At 42.2% G+C, this 8240-nt stretch overlaps 1 long non-coding RNA gene across 1 annotated transcript; it reads left to right on the forward strand.

The window, feature by feature from the left end:
• Nucleotides 1-349: 349 nt before the first annotated feature.
• On the forward strand, nucleotides 350-6186 carry LOC107201186. Its single transcript, XR_001520078.2, has 3 exons — nucleotides 350-535; nucleotides 882-1015; nucleotides 1849-6186. It is a non-coding gene; the product is annotated as an uncharacterized LOC107201186 (long non-coding RNA).
• Nucleotides 6187-8240: the final 2054 nt, after the last annotated feature.

Here is an 8240-nt window from a genome sequence, read left to right on the forward strand (position 1 = left end):
CGCCCCCGTCTCCCCGGCAACACAGCGCCCGCCCCGCCCCGCTCCCGCCCGCTCCGCCGGGCTGGCGGCGCAAGGGCGCTCCGGGAAGTGCCGCGGGCAGCCTGCGATTGCCGGCTCCCCCTGCTCCTGTGCTCGGGCCGTGACAGCGCCCGGCAAGTGCCAGGCGGGCAGCCGGCCGGCCTGCAGCTCCCGCTGGGGAGCCGAGCGGGCGGGAGATGCCCCCCTAGAGCGGTTCACTCCACCGCCGCCACCGTGCCCGGCTTTAATGTCAACATTAAAAACGCCCTTAACATGCGTGTCACGTATCCGTGGCCATCCGCCCGCTGGCGCCTGGCGCTGCCGGGCTGCTGCGAGCCGCTGTCACCGCAGCGCTGCGTTGGCTCACGGATGGGTTTGCGCTCTGTTTTGGTGTTTGCTCAGGGTACACTCCTGGGAGCAGGTTTACGGCTGCGGGGCTCGGCTTTGGCACTCGGCTGGAATGCCCAGAAGAAACGGCTGCCCTGAGTGCTGGTCGAACAACTCTCTGACAGAACAGGTTCGCGTAGGCAAATAAATAAATAGTGAGCCTTGACTGCATGTCACTGCTCCCATCTGCTTCAGGAGTTCACCTTGCACGGCCGGGGCACTCAGTAATTTTATGAAAATGAGAGTAATACGGTACAGGCGATGTTAATAGGAATATGCTTCATACATTCATGCATACCTAGGCTTGGCATCACCATCCTGATTCTTGAAATCAGAAAAATGTACATACGGAGGGTGCACAAGTGCATCTTTCTCACATCCTTATGCTTCTCCCTGGTGCATTGGCCTCCTACTCCCTGACCTTTGCTGCCTTTTCTGGTGGGGACTGTGTAATTGCATTTTGCTTATCATCCTAGGGCCTGCTGGCTACCTTGGTGTCATATTGGCTTTGTAAAACTTAAGCCAGGCTGCCTGCAAGGATTACACGGATGGACAGAGCCAGATCTTGGGAATGCTTCAAACAGCAGGATCCCAGGACCCACCTGCCAAAGTAAGTTTAGATACACACGAGGTAACGGCAGTTAAGTCTTGCAAATATAAACTTCAATCTGCCTGTACACCCTGCTTCTCATGCTTTTTCTCATGGCATCTACTTATGCCCACATTGCTTATTTTTTTCTCTTGGCACCTGCTTTTGGCTGTTGTTCATGCTTGTGCTCACCTTATTGACAGGGAGCAAGCTATCCCTGTCAGATGGGTAGTGGGCCAAACAGATCTCTATTCCAAGCCAAGAGAGAAACTTCCCTGCAAGGACTAGCTGTGCAGACCCCAAGACTGTGCCTTTCTCTGAGATTTAAGCACCTAGGCAACACTTCTGCGCTCAAAAATTGCTTAAATCCCTGAAGAAAAGCAGTCCTAGGCAAGTGCCACCAATATTCCAATAGAACAGGAAGGAAGGGAAAGGAACCTGGCCTTCTGCTTTGCTGCTAGGCAAGGTTACCCGACACGATCACAGAGCTGCAGGTGTGGGAGCCCCAGGGACACCACATGGCCCTGCTTAGGTGCCCATCCTTGAGAAGCTCAGAGAGATAAGTGGCTTTTGGCACCCAAGCCTCTTCAGTGGCCACAGAGAACTTTGAGGGAAAAGTGGTTCAATCAGTGTCCTGGAGTTTAAATGACAGTTAGTTGCTAATTCAAGCAGACTAAATCCTACTTTTAAGCCAATTTATTTTGAAGTCTTGGAGACTGTGGTAGGATTCAGTCTAGCCCATCCCATCTGGCATTGCAGCTACTGGAGGGGAAAGTGAGCCAAGATTCCCAGACCCAGGCTCAGGAAGTCCTTGCCCTAATAATGCTCACACAAATCCTCTCCACTTTCTGCAGCTGAGAAGAAAGAGAAGCCTCTTCTACCTCGGAACTAGGACTTCCTGTTTACTGAAGAGGTATCACTACTTTATCTTCCAGATCTTACAGTTGCCAGAGGATGAATGTATGTGTTTGTCCCTTCTCACTACTGACAGCACCCTGAAGACAGAGGTTTCTATTGGCCTCTTCCACAAAACTCCTGGCTGCCAGTAGCTCCAAGGCTCTTTGCTGTTCCCTCTGCTGCTGCCCAGTTTTTCTCAGGAGCAGATGTAGGACAGAGCAAAAGCAGTGCTTGACATTTGCGCATTATCTACAGTTTCTCAAGGAGACCAGTGAAGCTAAGCAGGCTGTACAATGCCTTGTGTGATTGTACAGCAAAACTGTAATAGCAGCAATGAAAATGAAGCCAGTGGCCAACAGCACATCAACTCACCCTTGGAATATTAGATTTTACAGTGCAAAGAATGGGAACATTTCAGATTTGTAACATAAATTTTACTGAAAATAAGAGTTTGCAGGAGAGAATTCGCCATCACATATAAACATCTGAGTGAATCTCCACAAGGTATTTACTAAAATCTTTACAAGGAAAGTATGTCATTGCCTAAGTAGAACTGCACTGAACAGTTATCATGTGTGTTAAAAAAAATTACAAACTGTTTAGACTAAAAATATTGTTGAGAAAGACAAGTAGGGACAATTAAAGATTTCATCTGAATGATAACATTTTTCTCACTTGAATGCTTCAAAGTACAACCTTTCAGCCATGCAGATTTCTTTTATAATTACAATAATTAAATATTCTGCAGAGATACAACACTATGCCTGCTCTTAATTTTCAAATCAGAGTTTTTCAGTAAAGTACTAAGCATTTTGAATTCATTTACATCAATATAAATTTGCAGCACCTCCATGAAGGTGAATAGAATGACACCAGTTCATACTAAAATAACTTCAAATCAAGCCTGGTTCTTCTGAGCATCATTGGTTCACTGATGTCTCCCTCTATCCTACAAACAGCACCTGAATCTCACTTGAAGTTATTCAGCATAATTCTTCCTGGGTTTCTACTATGATTCTTTCTCTTCTCCATAGATGGAGAAGATAAGATGGAAAACAAGCAAGGAGCAAGAATACAAGTGGTATTTCCCTACTGTTCTCCTGGATAACAGAATAAGCCCACAGCACTGAGGCCTGCACAGATCACACTGGTACTCTAATTCTTCAGTGTCTGGCATTAATGTTAACAGAGAGTGGACTGAGGTCAATGTTTCTGAAATTTTAGTGTTCAGTGAGCCACTGCCCATTCCTGGAATTTTTTAAGTACCCACTAGTAATTTTTCAGTACAACTCCATCTACACTCATCATAAAAGTTTCAGCTGAAAGCCTTGCAAAGGTAATGTAATGTAAGGCCTAGATTTTATAAGCCACTTTTACTGTCTCATTTTCTCTCCTTTTAAATTAGTAGGTACCTGTCTTGGGAAATTTACCTGTGTTTTAATGATAAAATAATATTAAAAACTGTGGAGTAATTAATATTATATGTGATCTGTCTTAAATCCATGATCTTAAATCAAAGTGGTCTGTGGAAAGGGCATCTTTTGTCAGCTGAGATGAGCAGCCTTTCAGCAGGGAATGAATAACTGTCTGTTTTCCTAAGGAAGCACATTATTCCTTTATTCCTATACTACTTTAAAAATTTTAAGAAGGTTTTTTTTTTTTAGAAAAACAGTTTTGTACTTAGGGAATCAAGGAATGGTCTAAAAAAATTCAAAAAATCATACTAGTTGAGTTATGGGTCTATCTATATCATGAGGAGAAACAGTCTTTCATTATCTACTCACTTCCAAATCAAAGTTGGAGGAGTAAGTTGTTGAATGAATTCAAGGACAAAGAAATACAGACTGAACACTCTTCATGTTTGCATTCTTCATGTTTGGCTTCAATGTTATAGAAAGACCAGAGACAAAAGAAAAACATTATCTAGTAGGTAGAAAGCAAAGGTGAAATTAAATGCTTCCAAAAGTAGCTTGAAGCACAGGAGTTGTGGAAAGTCTTCCCTAGTTGTTTTTAATCCTTGTTTTAGGTTTGCCTACTGCAAGCAGGACTTGATTTCCATTGGTGCTTGATTTTTCATTGCATTTATTCCCATTCGGCACATTCTGATGTCGGAATGTTTTTTGCTGATGGTTCTAGTGCCCATTTCCAGAACAGAAGAGGAGGTAGCCAGATAGCCTGGTGGAAACATGTTATATGACCCCTGATTCAAAGTCTACATTGATCAGCCTTGGCTTCTCCATTTAGAAGGAATTATTCCAATTTAAAGTTTTCTCAGAAACAGCTGAGGTAAATCACTGGTTGCAATGTATGTTGAACTAGAATTAAATTGCCTTTAGTGAAGTGAGTTTGGATGATGTAAGAAAACTTGATTTCTGCAGAAATGATTGAGGCTAGAATAATTCCCACTACAAAGAGGGAGAGAAGCCTAATGAGAAATGCAAATGGTTTAAAAATATATAGACAGGACTTTGAGTCTCAATTTGCACCTACTCATGGCTTGTAAATTACACCAGATCATAGTCTCTTACAGTTACACATTGTCATGTGTCTAACAACTCACACCTCTTCTGCAGTAAACAGTCAGGCAAAGGATGTGTTCTTGAAGTGAGCCAGTTCAAGAGGTGAAACTGAGATGAAATCTCCTTAAAAGCATGTCAGATTGCAGTTTTCACATGTCCCCATTAAGCCCATAATTGCCTTTATCTGGATCTATAACCCAGAGGAAAATACTATCTTCCTAATTCATTGCAAAAAGTTCTTAGCAACCCACATGCTTTAAACTATTTTTTCCCAATCAATGCTATGAAATTGCATAATTCATAGAGACTAAATTTTTTTTATAAGAACTTCTTTTTGGTAGTGGTTCATTTGAAAAGTCCTAGCAATTTTCATTTTTATCTATTATGCACCATTTCTGAATTTTTGCACTGCTCTTCTTGAAAAATTAGGACTGTATTTGTGAGTTTAGAATGGGTAGATATTTTTTAAAGAGCAAACAATACAAAAATAGGAAATTCACAAAAGCATGCTGAAAAAGTGCTGAAAGTGACCTTGTTTCCAGATGTGCATTTCTGACATAATTTACTTATCCATTCATATCCTAATAAAGGTTATCCCCAAGAATTTGTCAAGATAACAATCTGTTTTTTAAAGGAGCATATCATCAGAATGTTAGCTCTGGGAACTGCAGGTCCAAACCCCATCAACTCTATGGCAGGGGCAATGGGAGTATATATTTGTTTGGATAAAGCTTAGCCAAGCTTTCATGTTTAATCCTTTCACCCTGTTTCTCACACTCCTGGTGTATCTCCCCTTTTCCTACTCGCAAGAAAGAAAATTCTATTTATTTTGCCTGGACACGGAACCATCTGATACTGCTCACTATTCTAGTGACAGCTAAACTTTCTTCATTGCTGTTTAGTTGGACACACAGGGACAGTTTCTGGCTTTGTTTCAACGCAAATACTTCCGTGTCTTTTTCACTGTTTCAGTTTCCTGATGGATTTGTCTTCAAAATGGCCAGTCTGGATCACAGCAGACCTGTTCAGCTTGGCATCAGTTGCCTGCAGAAGGCTACATTCTCCAGTTCAAGAACATGCTGGGACAAATGGTTTATAGACTTTCATTCATTTTTGTTCCATTGATTTGTCCAGTAGCTGTGTGAGCCCCCAAAAGCCTCTGGCACCAACCAGATCCTGCAGTGTTCTCAAGTTGAATTGCACTTCTGGTGAAAAAGCACCGATTTTAAATTTTTTGGGACCTTGTACCCACACATTTCTCTTAGTTTCCTCTAGTTCTGCCTTGTGAAGGAGGGAATAATGACTCTTTGGTTCCTCTCTCTACACTGCTTATGTTTTTAGGAGTCCTTGTCAAATCTCCCATCTGCTTCTTTTGTTCCACTCTGAAGAATCCCCAGCTATTTAATCATTCACTGTGTACCATTTGTTCAGCTTTCTTGCCCTTTATAAAACTGTCTGTCGTAACTCAGGGATCTCTTCTGCCCAAGTAACAGGACTTCTCTCTTCAGCACTTCTCTGTCTGCACACAATGTTAGGATTCCTGTGACAGCATTGTTTTTTTCTGCCATTTAAACCAAATAACTCAGAGCATTACATACTTTTTTCCCCTGGCTTTCATTTTTGATATCTAGAGGAATTTTCCATCTCTCACCTCAGACTATGCTTCTTTTTTCAGATAACTTCTATGTCAAACAATACAATTCAAGAGGCAGATTTCCGAGACTTCACTAGCGACTTCCATCTCCTTCCTCTGCCCAAAAAACTCCATCAAGCTGTGAGATTTTTTTTTCTATAAAAGTTATATCAAATTTTCTTCATAATATCACATGCATTTATACACCTTCTAATCACATTGTATATTATATTTTCTACCAATTTGTTCACTATTTCTGCAACCTTTTTTTTAAGGCTTGACCTCTTTAAATTTCATGAGTTTCAGTATAGTCAGTGTGACATTAGAAAGACTCAGCAGCAAAACTTGGTCTTTCACAAATATAGTCACTTTATATTGATTATTTTTTGTTGATGGTTTTTTAAAGAAAAATAGATAATGCAGGTCAACCACACAGACTATTAATCACAAGACTATGAATAAATTATGAGGCAAACATTACAATTTTCTTGCAAACTGACTATGACTTTTACCAATGTATTAATGCTACATAAAGCAAACAAAGAAAGCTGTTTAAAAGATTTCTGCATAAGACTGATACTGCATTTCTCCCTGTGATTTCTGATTATCAATCTAATAGTTCTATTTCCAGTCCAGCAATTAATTTCTTAGTGACTTTCCTTTGCTGGAAAAGAAAAGGTAATTCAGCAAAGATAAATGTTCAATATTTGCAAACACTTTTTTCCTGGGCATTGGGTATCTCCATCTTCAGAAGGAGTAACCCACCTGCATACATGGAATGCCAGGCAGCATTCAGGGTGCTCTTTAGCTGCTGGTGAAGCAGACACAGAGCAGTCACAAGGGTGCTTTCAAACACTCCTCTGATGCTGGGACTGCTCACGGCTCCCCCATGGAGGTACAGGTGTGGTATCAGGGGAGGTGAGGGGTGGTTTCAGTGCCTGTTCCCCAGCAGTCACAGTGTTTGTGGGTGTTTATGTCAGCATTGCAAACAGGACATTCCCCTTGAGCTGCTTTAAGGGGGACAAACTGCTCTTCCCAGCCCAGCAGCTCCAGATATTTAGAGATGTTTGGTTCCCTGTTGGTACCAACAGCTTCAGATTCTCTGTGAATGTCAAACACCTGCTGCGGTCAAGCAGCCTGAGCAAGTAAAGCCTCTTTGGTGTAGAGGGTGACAGCTGAAATGTAAGTATGGGGAGGCCTGGCAGGTTGCCTGTATCACATTCAGCCAATCCCATGGTGGCAAGTGCCATGTGCTTATGATGGTGGAGGCAGCCACAGGAGTGCCAGCACCCAGAAACGCTATCCTGGGCCTTGGAAAGCAAATCCTATGGCTACTTGGTACTCCAGAAAGAGCTGAGTCAGACAATGGAACTAATTTCCAAGACAGCCTTAGAGACACTTGGGCCAAAGAACATGCTATTAAGTGGTTGTATCACATCCCCTGTCGTGCACCAGTCTCTGGAAAGATCCAGTAATGTAATGGACTGTTAAGGACTATGCTGACAGCAATGGGTGGTGGGACATCAAAACATTGGGGTACACATTCAGCAAAAGCCACCTTGTTAGACAGCACCAGAGGGCCAATCAGGATGGCCCTGCCCAATCAAAACTTTTACATACTGTAGAAGTGGATAAAGTTGCTGTAGTACACGTTAAAAACACGCTGGGGAAAACCTGGATTATTCCTGCCTCATGCAAAGGCAAACCCATCCATGGGACTGCTTTTGCTAAAAAACCTGGATGCACTTGGTGGGTGATATGGCAGGATTTAAAAGTCTAGTGTGCCTCAAAGGGATTTGACTTTAATAATGTTGAAAATAAACAATTAATTACTCTGTGTTATAACTACCCAATGGTAATATTAGCACTTCCATGGTGGCTACATGTGCATCACCTCAATGAGCATCTCATGGCATCAATCTTAGCCACAAGCATTCTAGGGATCTGAGGCTGGCATCCCTCTGATTGCCACATTCACACCAAGGAAGAATGAACTAGGATGAAAAAGAACAAGGACAGCAGTGCTGGAATGAGAACTGACTCAAATATGCACCATGCAATAATCCAACACCTCACACCATCTTTCCTGCTTGAAGGACTGTTATCAAAGATGGAGGCCAAAGTCTTGGAGTAAAAGAATTCAACAAACTTTTTTTGTGTGTGTGTGTGTGTGGATGTTTTATGAACATTTAACAGA

The sequence above is a fragment of the Parus major genome, chromosome 3, assembly GCF_001522545.3.
Source record: "Parus major isolate Abel chromosome 3, Parus_major1.1, whole genome shotgun sequence".
Classification (NCBI taxonomy): Eukaryota; Metazoa; Chordata; class Aves; order Passeriformes; family Paridae; genus Parus; species Parus major.